Here is a 23,032-nt window from a genome sequence, read left to right as displayed (position 1 = left end):
TTCATACCACTTCAGATGGAGCTATAACAGCAAAAGAAAGACCAAGTAATATCTGGGATCAAATACTACTCTGTAATCTCAGTGCATTGCTCCTGATTCAATATATTATCTAAAAAGATAGTTGACAATGGAGAAATTTGAGATAAGGTGATTTCCCTTTTCATTTCTAAAGAGCTTCACGTGACTTCACCCCACAATGACGGCCTGTACTAACTGCTGCCTCAAAGGACGTCATTGTCTGCAAGAGGGACTGAGAGGGGCAGCGAGGGAGGCACGGCTAACCCTATTGTACAGAAAGGGAAACCCACACACACAAGGGCACCTACTGAAACCAAGGATCATTCTCCCAGCAAGAGTGGAGCTCCAAGTACATGGAAAGTCCCAAAGACAATAAAGGAAGTGACATCCTGCCAACCCTCCACACAAACTGGATGACTCCCTTAAAAACTGCTTGGTCAGCAAACCTCACCAGCACACGCTGCCCCTGGAGATGCCTCCGCTGCAGATGCTTGTGGCAGGCAGAGCCTCAGGCAGAGGTCAGTGCCAGTGCTGGGTTCCTGTGTTGGTCACAGCACAAAGCTCACTTTGAAGAATGAATCAAATACAAGCCGTGGCTGAGCAGGAAACCTCGCTCCAGAGACAGGAAACAAAGACGTTAAAGCACAAATATCCAAACCAGTTGCCACAGGAGAAGCCTCCAACAAGAGCCCCTTCAAGCTGTGATGATATTAGGGGGCTGTGAAACACTTGTCAAGGATTAGTCTTTTTTGGAGACACTCACGACCAACATCTACAGGAAAATAGTTGCTGTAAACTTCACAAGTCCAGCTATACACAGAAGTTCTAAACATAAAAATAGTAGCTCCAAACCCAATTTATTTTGACTAGAGGAGGCTGGGTACCTCCAGCAACAGATTTGATGAAATCTCTGTAAAAGCAGATGGTTCTGCTATGAAGGCAGAGTCATGAGCCATATCCAAACCCCTCCCAGTCGAAGACAAACAGAAATATACTGGTTCTCAAAAGATGAGTGTGCAGAGAGGATTGGTGCTATATTTGTTTAAAGCCACTCCTTCAGCTACACTGGCCACAAACAGTATTTCTGAAGTGCAGTTTTACCTGGAGAGCCATGAAACTGGGATTTACATCACCATGCTCCTCTCACTTGGAAGATAGCCTTCCTAATCCCTGAAGCTCTGCTGCCTTACTCCTGTTATCAGAGCTGCCAAGGAGCTCTTGGGGTATAGCCTGCATGCCAGCTCCCTGACCTGGCTTTTTGAGCTCTCTTAGAGCCCCACAACTTCTGTTCTCAGCAATGGCCCTGACAGGAGCAGATGCTTTCACAGTGTCCATGAGGAGCAGACTGCTTAGCTGCTCCTCATCTAAATCTCCATGGGACTCATATTGCTTCAGAGAAGAGTTTGATCTTCATCTGTGGTTTTCAGGGAGGACTGTCACCCAACACTCAGTTTTCTTAAAGCGGTTCTCCCAACCCTGGCACCAAAGTCATGTCAGCAACAGAAAGACACATGTGTGGAAGTGAAGCATATTCACATCAGCTGAGGTTTGGGTCATGGAAGTGCTCTCAGGTGGCAAAACATAACCAGCTTCGAGTATCTGCATGACAGCACAGGAGTATCAGTCCTGCCTGATGCTCATCAGTGAGTCACCTCAGGTGCACTTCTGAGGGGTGACAGATCTCTGCAGACATGCTTTGCTCCTCCCAGGCACTTCTCTGGAAAGAAGTGAATTCATCCAAACTGTACCTGCGAAGGCTCTGCTCCCAGGATTTATTCTAATCTCAAACATCTGGATAACTGCATCAAACACTTCTGTGAAACACCATCAGCAACACATACACTTCTTTCTGATGTCAAGGCCATCTGAAGCCAGACAAATTACATCTGTTCACTAGAAAGCTGGCTGGCTATGTTTGCATAGGAGGAAAAAAAAAGCAAGGATGAGGATGCATCGTGGCAAGGATTACTGAACTGGCAAAGAAGAAAGTGCAATTTAGTGACAAAATAAAGGCAACACAAGGAGATTCTCCAGTTATGCCGATGGGCACTGGAGAGGACTCCGACTGATTCCTACAGGAGCAAAGAATGCTGGCTGCTGAACACCTTCTGTAAATTGAACCTACAGGCACAAACAGTGCTACTAAACACTACATGCAAAAATGCAAGCTAGAGCTCTGTAAGGCCCACAGGCTGACTGCAACCTGTCCCAGACCTACTCAGTGTGCCACAGAGCCACTGGCACAATGGGTTCACAAACTTGACTCGCACCGGTGGTCTCAGAGAGAGGTGACAGGCTAAAGACATTTGCACTGTCTGATGGGCTTCAGGAGAACATTTCCCTGCAGCATCTCCTCAAACACTGGGATAGTTACAGCTGCTACTGGTATCTCTGTGGGCTTCCCCTGAGGGTGGAGAAGCCAGAGCAGTGGAAACACAAATGGGACTTTCCCTCATAACTCTGGACAGGAATTTCCTCTTGAATGCCTGGCTATCACCAGCAGCTCTCTTTTCCAGCTCTCTGAATTCACACCCTTACCGGGTCACTTTTTGTCCTTCACACAATGTAACTCGGAGTCTGGTGGCTCCTCATTCTAAGGGAGAGGTCTTTTGTCAGTGCCTGTACAACCCTTTCCAGGGTTCAAATAGGCCAGTGCTTTTCATAATCTCTAAACAGAAATGAGAATGCAGACAAACTGCCATTTGACCAGTTATGCAAAGCAAAACCTCCTTCAGTGAGGTATGATTTGTGGATTAAAGTTTTTTCCCTTGAGCTCAATGCAACCTAAAAATCTCTTCTGGCAGCTTATCACAACTTAGCTAACCTCAATCCTTCAAAGGCTTCTCTATCTCAGCACACCAAGGAAGGTCTTTGTCAGGGACTTTCCAAAAGCCCTCAGCAAACCTGCTGCAACTCAGGGTACAGTACAGGCTTCTGAATTTCACAAAACATCTGAGATGCCAGAGTGAGAAGTGAGGGGTTGGATGTCAGGAACAGAACAAGCCTGGGCACTATTTCACTTTGAAACCTTGTGCCAGTCACCTGGAAACTTATCACATTGTTCCAGGAGCTTGGGAAACAGGAGGCTTCAGTTGGAGTACATCCAAGAGCACATCCTCACATCCAGGCTTGATGAGGTCCTGGAGAGGTGACAGCAGCTCCCTTGGGTAAACTGGAATTGGTCAGTGAAACAAAACTGATGGAAAAGAACTCATGAATTCCCTCCCAACTTACATCTGCATCTTCACAGACTACCCTTCTTTCACCCTTGAGACATGCATGAACATGAGACTAAAACATGTGCAGTCCAAGGGATTAATCAAAAGATGCCATAGGTTTGTTGGGAGAAAGCAGACTACATGCCTGCAGTAACGAAGGACGTAAAGAGATCACTATTAAACCCTGTCACAGGCTTCCTTGGTAGTTTTTATCTATTCACGATAGCTCTGTATTTTAAGCCTCTTAAAAAACAGAGAAGAGTATCATCATGTAATCTTACCAGATTCACAAATGAGACCACACTTATGAAAATATCTGAGAGTCAGAATAGGCAAACAGTATTTTCATTAAGTTCATCTAGAGAGAAATATAAACTCTGTAACCAGCAGAAAATGACTTCACATTGACTTCTTTGCAATGGAGCTACGTCTTGCTAAACAACCCAAAATTAGTTGCTGACTGGAGCTCAAGCTCTATGAAAATATATATATGCCTCCTTCTAAAAGCAGAACATCACATACAAGTACTTACTAGCACACACAGAGTTAACCTCTGTGCACTGCCTTCTTAAACAGAACTGGTTTCGAGATGTATTTGTTTAAACAAGTTAACAGAAATGTCAGAGGCCATTTCACCGACTGCACATGACGACAGCCTTCTTCCTCCTCTATCAGCAGAGAACAATTACAGACTGGGAAACAAGGGCTTACTAATGTTGAGTCAGAGCAGGAAGATCAGTCCAGAAAACACATATAAATGAAAGAAAGGACAGACTTTGCATTCTGTCTCCCCTTTCTTCCCTCAAAGAACATGAGATAAGCAGAGACTGCTTCTCCTGCTCTGGCTTGAAGAGCCCCATAGAAGTATGTGGCACATCGACAGCTTCATCTGTTCCCACAGCTCCCACGTGGTATGAAATCAGCTGTCTGAATATACCCTAGCTAAGGCCAACAACGTCTGGTTATCTCAGGGCAGAAAACTGTTTTCCAGGAGTATCAGGAAACAATATACTGTCCAAGGATGGGCCTGTGTGTAAAGCACAAGAGCTCTTGGATCTAGTCCAAGATGAGAAGCTCCAGTCTTTCTACGACTGCACAGACAAACCACACTGGCGTTTCCCTCCAGCTGCAAGTCCGAGCGCAGGGGACAGAGGAGGTTACCATTCCTTACCTTCCTGAGAGACTCGGGGCCAAATGCTAAGTGTTGGGCATGATAAGGGCCTGTAGAGAATTCCATTTTCTTTGACTGTAAGAGCCATCTCTTCAATGTTTAAGTGCAGATACTCACTAATAATCATGTACAAGCAGAAACCTACCAGCACCAAAAACAACTGGCAAGAACTGTGAGAGGCTCTGCAGCACCCTTCCCTACTTAAATGGGCTCCTGAAGTTTCTCATTACACGTTTAATTTTGTGGGGTTTCAGGAAAGGATAAAGCCTAGGTGAGATGTGATGAGTTACTCTAGCACAGTACTGTTCCATGTCTCTCAAAAAGCAACCATACATAACTGAATACTCCCATCTCTTTCAGAACACAAGTCCTGCTCTGCCTTCCTTTCCCTCAAGCAAAGATGTCACACGTAGGTCACTCCTAAAGTCAAGAGACTTTGTCTAGTTCTCATTAAGGAAAGCACATGGTTCTGCTAAGCCAGGAGAGCTACAGAATTCATGGGAAGACACAGCCTCGTTCTGCAAACAGACTTGTTTACGTTGTGGCTTTTCTAGAAGTGCATTGTAACACATAGCCCTAACGTGCACAAAACAGCTCATACAGGTGGTACTGCCTGGGCCCTGAGGGTTCTGCGTCCAGGGCACCACTGGGCCTCCTGGATGGGGCCTGTCTCTTCCCTGTCCAAGTAACGTGCAAGAAAGGCATTCATCCAACTTCTACATTTCACTTTGGGCTCCTCCATTGTGCTGAAACGGTTGTGCAATAAAACGTTACCTACCTTACCTACTTAATTCTCCCCTGAGGACCCGCTCTGCTTTTAACATCCTCTCCCTGGTTTCGCCTCCCTCGCTGGGCTGTTGTGCCAATTAATTAGTTAATGTTTGCAAGGTGCTTTGAAGATGAAGAGTGCTAAGTACTCAGCATTAAGCATGATTATTATAAAAATACTGCAGGCTCTGGCAGCACACTTCAGGCAGGCAAGGATTACACTGAAGTTGCTTTATCCTTTTGCCTCAGAACCGCCATCACTTGCAGCACCTTTCACTTACTGTGAAACACACAGCATGTCTCGTCTTACAGCTCGGTTATAAACCAGCTCTGGCCAGCCCCACACTGCCCAGCAGAGCGAAAAGGCTGGCCGTTGGTCACGGGGCACAAACCCCACTGCTGCAGCACACCAAACAGCAAACTCAGCGTCCTGCCAGGACAAATCATTTCCATGATGTCCCCAAATACAGCAATGGAAAGGTGAGGACCTCAGGCAAATATGGCCAGACGGGGCAGGAGCTGAGCAGGCGCTGTGGCTGGACAGGACTGCAGCACAGGAGCCTGCTGAGCAATGAGCTAGGCACCAGGCCTGGGGGAGGCTGAAGAATGCCAATAGCTCTCTGCCTTACAGATCCATGCCTTTGTATTTTTTATATATAAAATAGAAAAACACACAGTTTGGGATTTCCTTGGTAATCAGGGCAATGCAGTAAAACATTTTTCTTCTCCCTACCAGTGCAAGACTGTTGCCTGTTGGTGTTTTACACAGCCAAGCCCTCTTTCCTATGTATTTTCTTTAACTTACTCTCCTAAAAATATTACAGTTGCTATTCTTTATATACAGCATACATCCCAGACAGAAACAAGCTGCTGATCAAGCTAGTAAACAGGTACCTGTTACCCTATTTGTAACAAAAAGAAGTAGGAAGCTTTTCTTCAGAACTGTGATACTACCAAGACCCCTGAAGTGCTGAGCTGCTTTTCCCCAGCCTGAGCACCAGCCACCTTGCAGCAGCAGCTTGTGCCAAAAGCCCACTGAATTAGTGACAGGATAAGCAAAGGGAAGTTTATTAACAAATGAATTCCTGCTATTACAAACCACTTCCAGTGCACTACCAGGCTTTTAAAGGTTCACAGCAGGATAAGCCATCTCCTTTAGTTCCCAAGAGTGCAATTGAAGGCTTGATTTCCATGATTGCTGAGCTCTTACTGCAGCTCCCATTAGCTGTGGCAGAAGCTGAGAGTGTTTAACTCTTCTGAGACACAACAGTTTGATGGGTAAAGGGGGGCTGCACATTCCTGCTCTAACTGAAGGATCAAGATGCATCCAGTAAGTTTCCACTTCTGATGTGAGGGGCAAGTACAAGCACACGTTGAGGGAAGCCTGTTGCAGGCTGTGTCTCTGGGCTTTGACAGGGATAGCCTTGAGCAGGAATGGGAAGAGCCAGCACCTGGCCAAAGCCTTGACTCCAGCTCTTGCCCTAGTTACCCATAGTAAAAAGCAGGCAGGAGCAGGCAGAGCATACCAGGTCTGGGGTAGTTTAGGACATGTCTGATCAAAGCATTCACCTGCACCGATCCAGAAGACAACTGGAGCAACAAGCTGATGTGCTCATGAAGGGCTGGACCTCCTGAAGTTCTACAGCAGCAGCAATTTCAGCCCTAAATTTAACTGGCAAGGGGAATATTTGATAGGCATCTGCCCTCAGAAAGTGCTTTAAAGAGTAGATTTTTCAAAGTAATTCTCTCACATGACATCCTCCTTCTTATCTAGATGCTATATTACCAACCCAGCTATTGATGCTCCCCAGGGATTTAATTATTCACAAGAAATCACTCTTTGCTGCAGCCAGCTGACAGTGCTGGGCAAGGTCTTCTGGGATCAGGCTCCAGGCTGCTTTATGGCTTGATGTTAGAAGGAAATCACATGAAAATCACTCTTCTTGTACATGATCAGATAAATGCAGTCAGTAAGCACAAAGCTGAAAGCTCTTCAGTGAAGATGGGGTAGTGTGTTGGGTTTGGTTTTGGTTTTTTTCAAATGCTGATATGAACTATTAAGTAAAAAAACAAATCATGAAGCACTTATTCAGTCTCTAACGTCTGCCAGACTCATACAGGCTTCTGTGGGAGGTCTGTTTGAACAAGACTATTTTCAGCTATCCACCTGGAAAAAAAAAAAGATAAATAAAGAGGATTTTGTTTCAGTATAATCTAGTCCCACCACATGATGCTGACTGATTTGTGATAAGATTTCCAGAGCCCAGCAGGTGTTTGGGGAGTGGCTGCAGCCGCCCGTTCAACACAGCAATACTGAACCACAAGAGATAGATCTGAAACAGAGGTCAGAGGAAAAAAAAGTGTTGGAAGTTAGGTGTGGAGATGAATGATGAAACTAGATAAAACTTGTGGCAAACATGAATTGCAGGAGAGAAATTAAATGCTCTTTCTCAGAGAGGGCAAGTCAACTAGTCCCTGTTACAGGGTGCTTCGCCACCACACCAATGATCACAGGTCTTTGCCTATTCAGACATATTGGGACAACCATTTGAAGACTCCTGGAGTCCTAGGCCAGAACACAACTCGCAGTACAATTTGTCCATTTCTTCCACATCATTGCTACTACATTCAGCAATGTAAAACGGTTTTATTCCTTCTCTTCCAGAGCTCCTGTTGCCACAGGGAAGCTGATCATCAACAGCAGAGCAATTACAGAAATTCAAGCAGAACCAATCCTTTGCTCTTTACGGATGCCAAACACCAATGAGAAAACTTCAGCTTGTTGTTGGTGCTCAAAAGCCAAAGTCCCCTCAATTCAGACCTTCTTGCTGTCAGATGTTTCAGAATGATGTGCTAAATATAGGCATGACCCCATAAATATACCCCAGGTGCAATCTGCATCAAGCAAGACATCATGCATGGACCAGCTGGACACATTTGTTTCAGTATTGTGTCATGTGTAGGATAAACAATACATGCTTATCCAAATCTGCTACACTGCTATAAAGGCTGCTGTACTCCAGAAACAACTACAGAGAAATAGCAATTACAACAGCAAGGTTGCTAAGGTTTAACAAATTCAGACTAAATGATATTAAAGAGGTAACATGGGCTGAAGTTACCAGGCAGGAAAGAGGATGGACAAAGAGTTCCTGCATGGACACTGGCTTCCCCCTTGGAAACAAAACAAGCACCGTTTTGCACAGCTCCCTCCTGACTCTTCCAGAGAGGGCTTCCCAGGACATGGGGACAGGAGGCACCCCCACTGCTCCTGACCCAGGAGCTGACCTCTCCTCCTCTGCAGGGGCCCGTCCCACAACAAGCAAACCGGAACAGTTCCCAGCGAGACTTGCACAGGCCAGGAACCTCTTGGGCAAAGGAGCAGAACATTAACCTCGACGTTTTTTTCCACAGAAGCTGGGGATCACAGGTTTATGAATGTTAGGTCCTTTTATTCTCTGTGCAAGCCATTTTTGATTCTTGCAAACTCTTCTTTATTACTGGCATTGGAGCAGCCTGTTCAGGGGACGCACATACTCAGCAGTGCACTGAGTTTTGCTCCTCTAAAAGGAAAGAGTAAAACTAAATCAAAGACACTCACTTACTACGGAAAATTGCACTTCATCTGTGTATAGATGTTAACTACTTTGGAAGACATCAAAGTAAATTGGTGTGGAAAACTGACAGTTGAAAAATACCATAAGAATTGAATTATTTTTGTCTGAATCCTCAAAATCTTGTGCAATGTTCTATTTTCTAATGTAAGGGAAAAGAAATTAAAACAAAAACCACCACAAACAACCCAGAAGAGCCGATGGCTGGTGCTCCTCCAAAGAAATCTGCAACAGAAAGGCCTGCCCAGCCCGTCCAAACGCTGCACTCCCTGCCATGACCTGCACATACAAGGACTATAAACCTGGTTGCTACTGTAACGATGAGTCATTGCGTAACCCAAGTGTCATTTGCAAAGGGATCACCCTCTCCTGGTTTTGCTGTTCCCCATTAATTTTTTACTGCTGCAACTGTAGTCCCCAGAGAACAACCATTAGCACCCCCAAGGTAATGACCTAGCTAGACATGACTGTATTTATAGAGCTATTATTTCCCCATTAGTACATTTTGGAGCACAAAGAGAGCAATCAGACCCCTTGAGGATTATATCCTAACATATCTACTATAAATATTTATCTGACTGACTTAATTTTAGCTTTACCCAGGTCTTCCAGGGACACACAGTGGCCCTTAGCTTGGGAAACGAGAGGAGCAACACAACATGACCTTCTCATGTTTGAGCCCGTTTCCCCGGGCTACAGGCAGGTTACATTCCTGACACGCACCCGCTCTGGCCCGGCCTCGGTGTCAGGGCTCCTCACAAACCCAGTGCCAGGACTCGTAGTCCTTGGTGGCTGCTGTATTTATTGCTGAAGCTGGTAATGGAAAAGGACACGGATTGCATCGCATTTTCATGTCACATAAGACCCTTTGCCATGACAATGAAAAGCCTGGTCCTTCCCAAATGAGTATCAGTAGAGAGGGGTGATTCCTTTCTGCTTAGTACAGTACATTTGTGTGAGAGACAGATGTTCATTCAGCTACTACAATAAAAGGAAAACAGAGTCCTGGTCAGAGTAACATTATGGGAGCAAACTGCAAGTCAGAATAACAACATAACTTCCAGAGCATGATTTTGGGTTGACAACAAGGTCTGCCTACGTGCTTCAATCCTTGTCCTGTAAACTTTGTCTGGAAAGCAGCTCCCTTCTCATGCACAGTTTTTCAACAGACACTGGATTCCACTTTGGAGCCTCCATATTGGCTTGACAGGCACATCTGTATAGCAGGAAGGTTTGTAAGAAGGCAGTCCAGGTTCCTAGGACCTTCCTTCCTCAGGTGGCCCCGAAGCAGCAGCTATTTTAACCGTCCATGGCACATGGATTATTGGCACAGTATGCTACTCCACTCCACATACCATGCTTTGCCCCAAATCTTTTATTTCAAGTGGTCTTTGGGACTGACCCTCATGTAAAGGCTGTGGGAGAAGCCAGAGGAGAATCAGCGCAACCAGAGGAGAATCACTGCTGTGACTGCTGTCCCCGCTTCACACACACTGCTGTCTTCAGAGAGGAAGACTGCAGGGTGGGGCAAGACTGTGCTGCAAAGGGGGAAATTCAACAACAGCTCCAAAACACCCTCCTGAGGAAGCAGGGCATCAAGCTGCTACCCTGATGAACCACTCTGGTGCTCATTTCAGCTCACCTGTTTCATCTGCCATTCTCAAGAACAGACCGGTATCTCAGTTTTTAGAAGGGTTTTCCCACCTGTAGCATGACCAACAGTTAGTACCATTGCCCTGAGGATGCTGAGGTAGTTCAGCATGGCCTCCTCAGCTATTAATGACAAATCGACCCTAATAATTAACATTTTTTATTTCTCCAATTTGCTGAATTTTCAGTGATGGTATAAGCAGCACAAACTGCCTGGGAGACGCATCTACCATGAGATCCTCAGGTTAGGTGACAAGAGGAAACGGCCTCGAGTTGTGCCAGGGGAGGTTTAGATTGGATAGTGGGAAAAAATTCTTCACTGAGAGGGTGGTTAAACAGTGGCACAGGAGTCTCCAGCCCTGGAGATATTTAAAAGCCATGTAGCTGAGGTCCTGAGGGACATTGTTTAGTGATGGGCTTGGCACTGTGAGGTTAGTGGTTGGACTCGATCATAAAGGTCTTTTCCAACTGAAATGATTCTATGATCAGTCACTAAGAAGATGAACATCCTGCCTGGTTCTGCAGCTAGGTGCAGTTCACCTCACTTGGGCAGCAGAAGTGGCTGACATCTTCTCATCTCACACCAGGCTGCCCTTTGGGCTGCTAACAACACAACTTTTTATGGGGCTTCACTAACTGAGGAACAGATCTAGGTCTTAATTATACTAAAAGCAAGAAAGATAAGATCAGTTTTGAGTTTGCTTTGAATGCAGACCTGCTTGGCGCAGAGTCCCACGCGCAGTTGCGTCACCACAAGGTTCACTGAGTTTAGAAGCCGGGACAAGAAGCCAAGGGTGGAGTGGGGAACATTGCCACCAAAGTGCCCACACCAGAAACTGCTCCCACACCAGCCCACTGCAAGAACAGCCCCGTCCTTCAGCCCACAACTTCCCAGCAAGTCACCACAACAGCAGCAGTACTGCCCAGACTGAAGAGCAGGCTGCTTCACAGGTCCCCTGCTGAGCAAGCCCCCGACAGCCCTCCCAAGCCAGGCAGTGCAGCACAGTCTTCGGGTCATAGCACACCCCAGACCCCTCCAAGGGAAGTCTTCTCTCTTCTTCCACGTGAAATAGGTGGCCATGGAACAGAACAGCATTACAGTAGGTGGTGCCTCATAAGCTCCATATACCAATGAGCTCCATCCCAGAGTAGGGCTAGGAAAACGGATTCACATTTTCTGCTCACCACAAGCCTTCTTCACGGATGTAAGGGAACCCACTACTACTAAAGGACCTACTTAAGGACCGTTTCAAAAATGACACAAGAGTGGATGTATCTAAAATACCACAGAAACCAACATTCCCACCAGACACCAACCAAGAGGCATCTCAACACCAAGGAAATGGTGCTGGGCTGGTGGAGTGGGGGTTAACCATCTGCTTTGGCCACCCAGCATCCCAAGAAGCACTGGGTTGAAACACTGTGGCGGCTCCTCAGGGAAGCTGTAGGGCTTGAGGGACAAGGTGGTGCTCAGCTGCAGGATGCCTGAGGAGCACAGCCTGCCTCCCAGCCCCTGGCTCCTGAGGAAGCCATACCTGCAATGCTGTAGCCCATGGGAGTTATCATCCCTGGTAGATTTGCAGGCCTGACCTCTTTCACTTCTGAAAGAGAAACTGGGAATTTCACCATAAATGTTCCCGCTGCAGAAGCATAGCCCAGCAGACAACTACTAAAGGAGAGGGACAAGCCAACTATTTCAAATGAAATTCAAAAAAGATTCCTCTGGAAAAAAAATCCAATGTCTTGAGGGTCTCTCTCTCAAAGTACTTGTCCCTATTACTACCTACCCTTACTGAGAGCAACATCCAAGCCACTCACCAGCACCAGAAGGTGTTTTCATGCTGCACATCCCCAGGAAGGTAACTCCAGCACTGGAGAAGTGAAAAGAATGCTCCCACGGGGAGACGGAGTCAAATTGGGCAGGTAGCAGGGACAAATGCAGGTAGAAGATAACAAAATATCTTTTTAAGTGTAGTTTCACACAGTGTCCTCAGTATTTGAAATACAACCCATTTATTGGTATAATGGAAGGTGTATATTCATGTAATTAACCTAAGCATTCAGTGAGTAACTTAGCTGACCCATAAAACAACAAAAAAAATCCCAAGCTTCACAAGCTCTATCACAAGTGTAAATGTGTCACATCAGGCAGCAAACAAACCTTCTGCAGAAAAATATGAGAGGCAATTTCTTTACCCAAACAAAAAGACCTGCCACACACTTTTGAACCTACATTTCCTGATGTCTACAGCTGATCTGGCAGAGGGCAAGAATGAAAGACTGAAGCACGTGAGAACTTCTTAACCTGGTCTGTAGCAGGCAGAGCTGTGTGCAGCCCTACACTGAGTAGGGCCAGGCAGCCCACAGGCCCACTGACTCTGCAGGACGCTCCCCCCAGCCACCCCCAGCCCAGTGAACCCTGCCACTAGCACAGTTCAGGCAGCGAGTCAGCAGCTCTCAGGGGCTTGCTATAGCTTCACTAACTGGAGGGCTCCAACTGGGAATTGCTTTAAGAAGACTTCAAGCCTTCAAAAGACCTTCCAGGCTCTCACCTCCCCACCTGCACCACCTGTGAGGAGCACAGAAAACCTTTGTAACCTGCACCACAGGTGAGAAGCAGAAAAGCCCCATCAGCAAACACCTACACAGGAGCAGACCAACCTCCAAGTGGTCAAATGCATTATGTTCAGATCAGAAACAGCAACAGCCACTGAATAACTTCTGGAGCATTTGATCAGCTCTACTGGCTATCATTATTTTTGTTGAATCAACAGCCCCCATCAGAGCATATGCTCTTGTGAAAACAAGCAGCATTCACAGGTTAGGAGAGACATTTAGTAAATTAAACGCACACCCCACTTGCTCCACTGAGCCATAATGCGGTACGTACAAGGAAATCTCAGCAGCTAAATGTGTGCTCCTCCTTCAAGTGGCTGGCTGAGCATACACAATCTGTCCCTTCAAGGTTTTTCCATTAACAAACCCACGTGTAGAGCTATAAATCAAAATGAAAGAGAACAGCACAGGCCAGTAGAAGAGCAAGAGAAAGAAAATACGTGGCAAGTCATTTTGCAATAGGCAGTGATTAACTATTATCAGCTAAAAGCAGTCACAGAGAGAGCGATTCAGCAGCCGAAACAAGGTGAGAGAAACAAGGTGTTTAGCTGCTCTTGAAATGGCAACAAACATGACAACAACTTTTAAAAGGTATTAAAACCATTGCTAAAGACACACCTTGATTTGGAATTTACTGGGAGCAGAAAGACCACGATAGTATTGACTTTTGTAGAGAAGTGAGAGGACCCAAAGCAAAAGTGGGGGGATGCAGCAGTGAGGCACAGAAAGTGCCCTGTAGGGAGCCTGCACAGCTGCTCCACTGCCTCCCTGAGGCTGCTCAATGAGTTGGTGTGGCACAACAGGCTGCCCACATCCAACACAGGAATGGCATTTACACGAGTCATCCCTACACTCCAGAAGGCAGTACCTAGGATTTGCTGGGGGATGGAATTATCACTTTTTTTAACTACAAGCATTCCATGGGGCATCCCTCACTCCTACAATATCTGAAGTCTGTCCTTCTGCTACTTTTCTCCAAGTAGCAGCTGTGAACCACTTTTCTTGGTGGACAAAGTTGGTAATTTTTCAGAAAAGGAACAAAAATCTGCCATGAGGCATTGCTGTTGAACAGGTGATGTTTTGATGGGCACTGGGATTATGGGACCTTTTTTGCTAGTAGAAGAGCTATGTGTGGCACGCAAGCCCCCATTCTTGCACCCAACTTCATGGAAACATGCCTGTGGGATCACCTTGGCAGGTCTGGTAGAAAAAAAAACCCCACTACCTAACAGTCCCAAAGCTGTGTGGCTTTGGACACGAGGAGTCCCAGCATATGCTGAGACCTTCAGCTCACAACACAAATTCCCCTCGTCCTTGGTATTAATAATACACAAACTCCCAACGACCAGCTGCGTGCAGAAGGCAATCTCATTTTCTACCCTTGCTCATGCTGAGATGCCAGGAGGGTTCACAAGAACACCTCAGACCAGCAAATGCTTTTGGTGCTGTGAATCAGTTGAGCGGGCAGCAGCGAGCGCGCCAGCGTGCATGACAAGGCAGGAACGCTGCCAGCTGCCCTTCAGCTGCCGGAGCAGCGCCCATCTACACAAACACACTGGCACAACACCCACTTGCTCGCTGGCAACAGCACACTGTACACTGCTCAACGCTGCTCTTAAATACAGGAACCATTTTAGAGCACAACAACAGTCACACATGACAGCTTTAACCAAAGCTGCATATTTTCCTGCTATGGAAACCGGTCACAAGAGTGGGCTGCTGTCTCCTAATCTGCCCTGTTCTCTTCTGAAACCCTAAAACTGATGAAGTGCGACATGGACTAGTTACAACCGGCCCAAAGCAGCAATCTAAGCTTTTCACGTCAAAGCTCTGCCATTACATTACTAAGGGTCAAACCAAAGCACACAGACGTTTCACCTGCCACCTCCAAATGACCTCATGCAACTTGCAGCCTTGCTTCATCTTCAGAAAATGGACTCCCCACATACAGACAACAATAGTCCTCTACATTGTAAGGCCTTACGACACTTTTTTTTCCCCTCCTCTAGAAGCAGGAATAATCCTAAATGCAAGAAAATGGGAGCTGGCAGTAGCTCAGTGGTCCACAACTTAATGAGAGACACCACCACGTTTAGAAAAAAGCTCAAAAGCTGCCACAAAAATTGCAGCTTCTCCTCACCTACTAAGAGCAGAAAATGTACTGACTGAAGCTGTAGCAAAAGTTGAGCTGAAGCTTAGAAAACCTTTGGAAAACTGAAAACAGCTAAGCAGCACAATCATCACTGGGAATTTGCAGGTTAAAATCTGTCAGGAAGGCTTAAAGCAAGTTTATCCTCTCTCAGAGCATGCAAGTCCACCTCCAAACCTATTTTTCTGAGAACCTAAAAACCACTGGTGTTTAATGCTGGGCAATCCAAGAACCAAAGCACTCAGTGTTCTGTACTGCTGGATTCTGGCTTTAGGTATTTGCTACTCTATACATCTCAGAAAACAATTCCATGCATTCCTACACATTTAAGTAAACACTTTATAGGATTTGTAAGCCATCCATCTACCACCAGGTCCTCCAGCTGGTCCTCCCCTGCCACGTCACATCATGGCCCTAATCTCACAACCTGAGCCTCAAAGGCTAAGGTTGCACACAGGCTAAACCCCAGTGCTATCAACAGCCACACACTCATAAAACCATATCCTTCCCGTAAGTAGACTATCTTGGAGCAGATTAAATTGCACCTGGTCTGAAAAAACACTTAACAGACTGTAACTTGTACACAACAGCCAAATATTTCATGTGTAGAAAATTACAGCCCGGCCTTGCAAGAGCAGAACCACACGGCAAAAGCTCAGCTGAAGATGGAACAATAAATGAGTGGCTAGGAGGGAAGACACGCAGGTGGCCGGTGAGCATGAGGAGCCCTGCAACCCCGGCCCCATCACTGTTACCCACCCAGAGCTGCACAGCTCAGTTGAAGCCATGGGGTGCCAAGGCACAGGATCCATCTGTGTCCATATATGTGAAGTATCACATACTTCTGCTGTTGAATCCAAATAATTTGCGGGCCTAAATGACATTAGCATGTGTTCTAAATGTTGTAGGGTTTTTAAATGCAAGATTTTAGTTTATTGTACAGTCGTCTTTGGTACCAAGTTTAAAATACATATATTTATATGGCTTAGAAAGAACCATCTGGAATCATGGCCTGAAAAACACATCCTTTGGCAGACAACTCGTGTACTTCTGAGTAATTAGTGTGTGTTTACAGAAAGATAGAGCATGCTTAGGGTTTTTTTGTCAGCCCACTCTTCATTAATTACTACATTTTCCAAGGAGCAAGATATAACTCTCTGCTGCTCTCAAATTCAGCTGCAACAACCCCCTGTGTGCAAGGCCAAGACACAATATACATTGAAAATGATTGTGACTTGTGCCTTCTTTTCACCTCACACCTTCTGTGCATGGTCCTGCCCGAGGGAGGTGGCTTCCCAGACGGGCAGAATGCCTGCAAGCACTGCACCCTTATCCAACAAGACCCCTCTGCTAGATTCAGCTACTGCAAAGAGCCCTGCTTCTAAAACAACAGGGTTTATTTCCCCATCTATTTCAGATTTCCTTTCATTTTAAAGCTTTTCAGTTTTTTGAAAGGCCTATACAGCCTGATTTAAGAAACATCTAAAAGCTGGATCCCTTCAAGATCAAAGACCTTCCAAAAGTCAATTTACCTAAAATCTCTAATAAATTTTGAAAGGTGTACAGTCTTCTTAAATTTTACAATCACAGTCTGCTGAGAAAAATGCATGCATGCTCAGGGTTCAGCCAAAAAAATGTGTGTTTGCTCAGAGCTAAGCCCAGCAGAGTGCAACGCATGTATCAAACTACTCCCAGAGAGCCCCAACCCAAATATGACACCATTTGCTGAACTGTGTCAGAAAGCTTGAGCTCTCACTCCCAGCTCTCTGGCAACAGAGGCCCATCTGCCAGCACATCTTGGATGATGTTGTGTAACAACAGAAACCCGTTTGGCCTAGGAAGGAAGGTCTGAAGAGATTTACTAAGACATTGTGAAAGAAAGGGACATGATCTAGGTTGACCTGCTTCTGCACGGGGGTTGGACTTGATGATCTCTAAAGGTCCCTTCTAACCCCTACCATTCTATGATTCTATGAAAAGAGGCAGAAAAAGATGGGCTCAAAAAGCAGTCTAATGCACATGCTTCCAAGTAATTTCTTCTCATAAAAAAGCTTCCTTCCAGCTTCTCTGGGAATTGCTCTTTCTATGCAGCCAAGTGGCATGTCCAGCCCTGTCTACAGAACTCTGAACCGTCCCAAGTGCCCAGGTCAGCATGCTCAACCTTTTTCAGCCTGCAGCTCCAGTTCTTACCAGTGACATCAGCCCTTCTGCATATCCGAGGTAAGCCTGCTCACAGCTGGCCAGCTTTTCTTAGTTACATGGTGTGGATACCTTGCAAATAAGTTAAGAGGCAGAAAGGAGACTTAAAAACACTGCTCTACACAGCTGTGACTTATGCAGAGGTGTAAGTATTTCTAGTGAACATACTGCAATATAATGCATTACATATTTATACAATTCACATGATGTAAATCCAGAATTGCCTTTAACAAACGTCACTGTCACATGTATTAAGGACATTTAAATGGCTTGAAAAAGCTCAGATAATCCTGCTTACTCAAAAACTTTGCTGTTTAATTGAAGGGAAAGTTGTCCTAAAATTTAAAGACACAGGAGCAGAGGGAGTAAATTACTACAGAAAATGGCAGCCCTGAAGTCCAGCAAAGTGACAGATCTCAAAATTACTTAAGTATTTATTGGTGGTATAGCATTCCCAGATTTGGTTTTCCCCAGCATCATGCTATGGAAGCACCGAATCTCAAGACAGACCACCACATCCTTGGCTCTGCGTGCCACATGCCAGTGGCTACGCCAGGGTTAGTGCTTGAGAAAGTCTGAGAGCCAGAATAATCCTATTTAGTTCCGAGAGATCAAACAGGATTTGTAAAAGGGTAACATAACCACAGATTACTGAAATGTTCCCAGTTTAAGGGAGGTCATCTTGCAATCACGTTCAGAAAGTATTTACGTCCATAGATATACAGAAAGTTTTTTACTATGTCCAGAGGCTTCAGAATTACCTGAGATATATAAATTCATATATATGAACACCTATGAAAACCACTGGGAATGGTATTCAGAGAACACCAATCCCCTTCTTCCCCACCTTAGCTGCCCCCCATACAAATTTTGGCTGATTCACAGGAAGGTTCTCCCACAGCCATTCATACTGTCAATAAAGGGAACACATCAACAGAGCACAGCATCTCTTTCTCAGCAGAGAAAAGCCCATCAATATTCTCTAGTAGTCAACTTTTCTAAACAAGGTCTTCTTCAGAAGGCAGTACAGATGCTATCAAAATGCCAAGTGGACAAAGTCCATACTGATATTATCCACAATTAGCTCATAGTGAATCTAAACTGATGCACTGATTCAAGTGTCTCACAACCCAGCACACAGCTGTATGCCTGACCATACCTGTGATTACAGCAATTAACAGTTCCAAAGAGCTGCCCAGAGCTCTTTGTTGACAAGGTCCTTAACAATAGCTCAGATGTGAAACTTACAAGTCTTTGCTTTTAATTCTTTGTGCTGTGCCACTACTATGAAAATAGCAGCATCATTTATCTCCCAACAAAAAAGCTTTGACCCAAGGCAGTTGTTAACGCAAAAATGCTTCCGAAAGAAAATGTAGTCTACATGGATCATGGGAAAGTACAGCGCACTGACTGAGCTAACTGCCTGCAGCACCCAACCACTGCCAGCACTGAAGGGCAGGAAGGGCCCTTCCGAAGGAGCTTTCTGACACACTTCATTCCAAATGCAGAAAATCAGCCACCTGCCTAGTGAAGGTCCTGGGAAAAACATTATCTAAATGGTTACAGCAGACACAAACCTAATTATCAACCAGACAAGCACCATAAATAATCTGAAGATATGCACAGATGTTACTTCTGTGATAAGAACAGGGGCAGTTAGGGCTGCAGAAACTGGATCTCATTCAGCCAATATAGAACAACTCCTGTTATCCTTGAATATTTATTCCCCTGCCCCATAGTTTTTTCACTCCTCTGCAATTAAGTATATTTAAACTCAGACACGGAGACTTTAATACCCATCAAATGTTTTTATTTACAGCAACATGCTTTCCAACATGTCCACAGTAAAGAGCAGCCAGACCAAGTCACCTGGCTGTCAAGATAAAAATCAATATATTCCCTACGTACATCCCACTATCCACGAGCCAACGTGACTGCAAGAGAAGAAAGTGCTCCTGAGTTTAACTGAAGACAGAATTCCATATGGGAATACTCTGGCTCTGTGGACAGTGATGTCTTAAGGGTGCTGTTCTGGCTTCAGCTTCTCTGCCCTAAACTGCAGCTTGAAGCAGCTGACAGGCACTGCCTGGGTACCAGTGCTCACTGCCCTCGAACGCCGCGTTCCTGCTCTGGACTCTGATGGACCCTACTCAAAACCTGCCTGCCCATATGGCAGCTGTATTGCTGCCTGCTGGCTCCTTCTCTAAATTCTTGGAAAAATTTCAGTACAGACCTGAAATTAATACTGACAGTGACCAGGCACATCCTGTAACTGTACCCTTCACTGGGTGCTGAAATGAAGGACGATTCATCCTGATAACTTTAGAGAAAGAACAGCTAGTAATGAATTCATGTGTTTTCTACTAAAGATATTTTTCTTTTTCCTCCCAAGCATGCTTTATTTGCACATCCTACTTAAAATTTCTTTTCTTGGGGAATCTTATTCCCCTCTTACCTGAAATATTTTGTTTTTATAGCAACAGGTCAAGGCGGAGTTACTCTGTTCACTGTACAATCATTTCTTGAACCTTTTACAAACTTACCATAACTACTGTGAACTAAAGACACTCAGGATCTTGTGTGTTTATTCTGGAAGGTGATCATTTTGTCTCTGCAATACTTTAGCCTGCGTTGGCTATCCTTCACCGTAAGCCCTAACACCTTAATATGTCAGCCCTCTTTACAAAACACACGTCTGTCAAGTCAGCATGCTGAGTTGAAGGCTGTTCCTTTCTACACTGATTTTTGATCTGTATCCTATATTCTCCCACTACAACAGTCTAAACGTAGTTAGTCCCAACATAAGAACATCTCCCGGTCATTTTCAGAAAACTGATGTAAGAATCCCAACATTATCCCAAAGTCTGCAGTTCTAGGAAGCCATTAGCTTTTTATATTAGACTAAAACTGCCTATGTTCAATAAAGCACTGGTATAACTTCCAGGAAGAAAGGAGTAACACCATCTACATCCCAAGGCAATTCACAGAACTGTTGGGAAGAATAACAGCCAAGCATTTTTAGTCAGTAATCTGACACTCCACTATTTCTGTCCTTGTTATTTAAGCCTCTTGTTTCATCATCAGACATGAAGCTATAAATGATCACCAATGCTTCTCAGAATGACAGTAGGTATTTTGCATTTTCTTTTCCAAAGGAAGAATATTCTTATTTCCTTTCCTAATCACCAGAAAAACCTGTACTGAGAGAAATAACACAGAAAATTCAATCCAAAAGACAAATTAATTATCTGACATACATAGCATAGTAAGGAGGGTATGAAAAAGCAGTAATAATTCAAGTTGGGTTAATGTCAATATGAGGCAACCTCTAAGAAAAATGCAAAAGATCTATCTTTAAGTAAAGGCAGAAAACCTTTTGGAGTCTAAATTAACAGTTCTTCTTAAAGCAACACAAGTTAATTTGCTTGTAAGAAAGGGGAATTCTCTGACATTACCAGGTGTGAATCTGGAAATGGGCAAGCTGTCCAGGGTCAGTTTTAAAGTGCACAATTGAGCTTTTTCCAGCTACCTTTGAGGGGGAAAAACAAGACAAAACTCCACACCACCAAACAAACCATGGTTAGCCACAGCACTTTGGCTTGATCCTTTCTTATCTCCTCCCTTCACAAATATAGCACAGCCTAAGTAGCAGTTTATTTTAAGCTGAAAACTGAGACTAGGAGATAGGAAGCTCACACAGTTCAAATACAGTGACCTTACTCTGTAGCAGTAAACAAAGCACAAAATGGCAATCAGTAAATACCATCAGAACCAACGCTGGACCAACAGCTACAGCAGCATTCAGGAGCTGCTCTCAGGATGCTCCCCACCAAGCACCTGAACATAAATACAAGCGTACTGAACACCTGAATGAAGGGCTGGGACTGCTGCTACCAAACCCTGATGCTTATTTCCTTTTATATAGTGAAAATTAAGTGCCCTATTGGTGTTGATGTCAGTTCTCCAAAAAATGGATTTATCCTAAGGTCAATAATGAGACTTACTGCAGGAATCTGTCCTGTACACAAGGTTTATCATTCATCTTTACACCTGATTAAAAAACCCACAAAAACTCAGAAAACTGAAAAATTACCAGGCTAAGGTTAGCATTTCACTTCCACAGTTATATTCTTTAGTAAGGTATTTTGCAAAGAACAAGAAAGGCATGAAACAATAGAAAATTAGATATAATCTGACTCGGTCATAAGATATAAAGAAGATGGTATGTTAGTTGCTGCTTTCATTGTTTTGTAAGGTTTTATTTATCTTTTAAATAAAGAAAGAGTACAACATGGATAGGATTCCATGACTAACAATAACTGCATGAATGCTACTGCTTCCCAGAAAATTTCAACAGAACCTAGAGACGTGAAGTTACGCTTGTTGGTAAAGTGCCTCTGCCACCTCTCATTTCTTCAAGACCCCGGACCAAATCAAAAAGCACTTTCTGAAGTTAAGCTTCCACTTTAATAACTGATTTCTTCCAAATATCAGCCCAGCCAACTAAGATTCACAGGCTTTTAAAGCATTAAAAGATCCTTTAAAAAACACCACCAAGCCCTCAAGAAAGCAAAACCCTCGTGTCAAAGGATTTTTTAAAATAAAAAGACCTTATGTCAGAGAATCATCTCAGCCTAGACTTTTATGTTATTTTCTCTACTACTTAGCTTATGTAACTCCTCAGAATGCCACAGAGTTTTAAAGCAATTAAGGATACAAGCTAGTAATCAATACCAGTTTGCAGCTTTCCTGCAAGCCTTCCATGTCCAGACAAGTATTAAAAAACCCCAGTTCAAGTCAAAGGGCATCGCTAGGCAACAGTACGTGTTAGTCACATTGCTCTCCAAGCAGCACCGGCAAATCAAGCCACAGGCAAGTTCCTGAGCACTAGAATAGTCAAGTTTCACAAGTGTAAGACATTATACTTCTCACAGCAAAAACTAAAAGAACATTTATCAGAAATAAATCACCTCCTCGATCATGCCCATGTAACAACTCTCTACAGTGACACCCAGTGAGCTTGATTAGCAGTCTAATGCTATTCACCAAAAGCACTCTGCTAGTATGAGCTGACACTGAGGGCCCTCGTGCCTCCCAGCTGAGCAATAAATACCCATGACTTCATAGGAAAATCACCATCTCATGCTTAACACATTCTTCAGGCTGCAACTTCATATCACAGCTGAGCTAAAACTTGCTGCCATATATAGGATCCATCTTGCTCCACCTCTGCTTCCCCTGTACCAACTCAAGATACAGATGACTTTCAGTGTGGCACACTACTAGGAAACTATTTGCTTCTTCCTCTATGAGCAGGCTAAGTTTCAAAAGAAAACTATGTCAATGTTCACCTCTGCCAAAGAGATCACCTTTCCCTGATGTCCTCCAGCCACAACCACATCAACTTACTTAGCTAGCTCTTATGCTCACATGGCCAGTTCTGCAGACATGGCCGGAAGCCAAGACAAGAACTCAGCAGACAAGGCATTTCCCCACAGTTTAGCAAGTTCACTCGCTGAGCTGGACTAGTTATCGCCAAACCTGCGGCAAGGAAGAGTGAATGCATAAGCAGCTGCTAGTTTCTTAAGTGGTCAATTCATCAGGTGTGCTGCCACAGAAAATCCATACC

General features: G+C 44.6%; 1 protein-coding gene across 1 annotated transcript in view; it reads right to left on the bottom strand.

Annotated features, from left to right (window-relative positions):
• Positions 1 to 6,281: 6,281 nt before the first annotated feature.
• The window catches only part of LEO1 (LEO1 homolog, Paf1/RNA polymerase II complex component), a 30,996-nt gene continuing 14,245 nt past the window's right edge, over positions 6,282 to 23,032 (bottom strand). Inside the window, exon 13 of the transcript XR_009819109.1 lies at positions 6,282 to 7,342. The gene's annotated coding sequence lies outside the window, so the exon portion shown is untranslated. The remainder of the gene's footprint in view (positions 7,343 to 23,032) is intronic.

The sequence above is a fragment of the Colius striatus genome, chromosome 7 (assembly GCF_028858725.1).
Source record: "Colius striatus isolate bColStr4 chromosome 7, bColStr4.1.hap1, whole genome shotgun sequence".
In the NCBI taxonomy this organism is placed as follows: Eukaryota; Metazoa; Chordata; class Aves; order Coliiformes; family Coliidae; genus Colius; species Colius striatus.
The sequence above is the reverse complement of the archived record's forward strand: the minus strand, read 5'-3'. Positions and strand labels throughout refer to the sequence as shown.